Source organism: Orycteropus afer, unplaced genomic scaffold, assembly GCF_000298275.1.
Source record: "Orycteropus afer afer isolate SDZICR_OR568_19922 unplaced genomic scaffold, OryAfe1.0 scaffold00049, whole genome shotgun sequence".
Lineage (NCBI taxonomy): Eukaryota > Metazoa > Chordata > Mammalia > Tubulidentata > Orycteropodidae > Orycteropus > Orycteropus afer.
This window is the reverse complement of record NW_006921636.1, coordinates 6,716,276-6,719,203: the sequence shown is the minus strand read 5'-3', so window position 1 is coordinate 6,719,203 and position 2,928 is coordinate 6,716,276.

Here is a 2,928-nt window from a genome sequence, read left to right as displayed (position 1 = left end):
CCGCCGCCCCCAACACACACACCTCCGGTGGCCTGCCAGGAATGTCGCCAAATGGCGACAGCCCCTCTACCTTTACGGCCACCGCCCAGGCTTTCGGAGCGTCACTCAAGTGCGCGTCTGCTCCGCGCACGGGCGCCCCCAAACCGGGTCCGAGGGGCCGTCTGCAAAGTCTGACCCGGCTCTTCGCCCACTGCGGCAGAAGAGTCGGGTTTTAAACGTAGGGAATCGGCTTGTTATAAACATTCATTCATTCATTCATTCAATTCGCCATTTATATACTGAACGCCAGACATATGCCAGACACCGTTCTTGACTCTGGAGATACTACACAGAAAAACAGACAAAATCCCTGTCCTCTTGGAACTTACACTCAAGTGGGAGGAAAAAGAATTCATAATATCATGTACTGATAAATGATATGAGCACAGTAAAACGGGAGAATGTAATGGCAACAGACTAGGGTCGTCAAAGAAGGCCTCATTGAGGCGGTCCCACGATGGAGACATAAAAGGATGAGAATAAACTGGGGAAAGAGCACTCCGGCCAGGGGAAACAGCAGGTGCAAAAGCCCTGAAAGAGGGAAAAGTCTGCTCTACCCCGGTTGAATCCAAGGCAGTGCGGGTAAAATCCAGAGAGGTAGGGAGAGTGGTAGGGCGGAGCTTGGAGCTCTAAGCAGGGTCTGAAGCGGAAGCATATTATTCCACAGAAGCATAATAAGCGTAGTGATGACAGTTGTCACTGTGAGGGCATGCGCTGAGAAACACAGGGCTTGACTTCTCTCCTGAAATCCTCCCAACCTTGCTTTGAGATGGGTGCTCTTATTATTCCTAGGGGGCTCTGGTAGCATAGTGCCTAAGACACTTGACTACTAACAAGAAGGCTGGCGGGTCAAATCCACCAGTCACCCCTCGGAAGGAAGGGTGGGCAATCTACTTCCATAGTGATACCACCTCGGAAACCCAGGAGGGGGTCTCTATAAGTCGGGTCCGACTGGAGGGCACATAACAACAACAACAACATTATTCCTAGTGTACAAATGAGGAAACTGAGGCTTACCAGGGAGAAGCAATTGACCCAAGCCTTGCAGTGACCTGTCTCTCAAGGAAAAACCCTTGACCACTGATTTGTGACTGCTTCTTCATTCCATCTGGACCCTAATGCTCAGCTTGCAGGCAAATTGGTATCCTACCCCCACCACTTGAGTGTGGGACCCATACCCAGAACCAGTGCTTCAAGATCACCCTCAGCCCAGAGGAGCTCAGAGCAGTCACCAGCCTCCTGGTGAGGAGGCAGTAGGGCCAATCCCGGCTTCAACTTGCTACCAATTGAATTGGAGAGGCAAGTGTGTGAGACGTAGACACATCAGAACCTGGGGCACCTCTGGGAATGTTGGAAGCAGCAAGGAAAAGAGAGGACTTCGCCAGCATTCTCTGAGAACCCATAATAACTCCACATTATATTCCTAAAGTGATTTGTACTTTTTTTTTTTTAATTGTGATTTAGGTGCAAGTTTACAGAGCAAATTGATTTTCCATCCAACGATATATACAAACTTTGTTTTGTGACATCCATTGCAATCCCCACAGTGTAACAGAATTCTCTCCACTTCCTCCCTGTATTTACCGTTTCCCTGCATCTTTCCTTCTCTCCCTTCCTGCCTTCTTAGCTTTACCCCTAGGTAAATGCCGCCCTTTTGACTTCCTATGGTTGATTGTTCTGAGTTCATACCTTCCTGGTATTACTACCTTATAGGCCTATCTATCGTTTGGCCAACAGAGTGGTAGCCAGGCACCATCTAGTCCTTCTGGTCTTGTGGTCGTGGAAGCTGAGGAATTTATGCTTTTCAAAGTGGTGAGTGTGTTTTTTTTAACTGCTTAAGTAGGAGGCTCTAGAGGCAGACTGTCTGGCTTCCCTAGCTCCTAACTCTTCCATCCTTAGCTGTGTGACCTTAGGCATGTCACGTAACTTAGACATATTATTGTGCTTCAGTAAAAAGGAGAATGTGATTAGTAACAATTGCATCAGGTTGTAGTGAGGATTTAAGTAATTCGTGTAAAGTCTGGCACATACTCTATAAAGGCACGTTGCTGTCGCCTGTTCTTCCCAATGCTCTGGGAGATCCAATGGGAGAGGAAAGGCTTAAATACCAAAAAGGAAAAGCAAAGAATTTCGACTCAGACAAATGTATGTTTAGATCTTGGCTTGGCCACTCCTGGCTGAAGCTGGTCCAGTGTCGTCCACCCCACAAGGATGTGGTGCAGATTAAGTGAGATAGTGCAGGTGAGGGCCTGGACCAGGAATCTCAAGGTAACCGGGATAATCTGACCTGAAAATGCTTTTTGTTTGACCCACGCAATGTCTCCTGCCCCACGATCTTTAATAAACATTTTTAAATACACAGAAAAATTGACAGAATAGTACCAGGAACACCTGTACGACTGTCCACCTGGATTCAACAATTGTTATCATTTTTCCAGATTTCTCTATCTATATTTAAATGTTTACATTTTTTTGCTGAATTATTTAAAAATAAGTTGTTTTGTGCCTTGATACAACAGCGAAAAATCCGGAGAAAAATGACATTCTTCTGCTCACCTGCAGGGAGACTGTCGTGCCTAAGAAAATAGTCACACCATAATATCCCGCAATAATCGGTCCATTCTGAAGTTTCCCCCATTTGCTTCTTTTATAACTGTTTTCTCTTACAGTATACAATCAAGGTTGTACATTGCATCCAAAATGGAAATGGTATTATTTCCTAGTGTTTGTTAACCTACAATAGTCCTTTATTGTTTATTATTTTCCCTCCACATTTTATTTCAAAATCTTTTCCTTTACAGAAAACTTGAGAAATAGTATGGTGAATACAATGTGATATTTTCGTTTGTCTCTTTAAGTTGTTGTTGTTGTTGTTGTTTGCCATCGAGT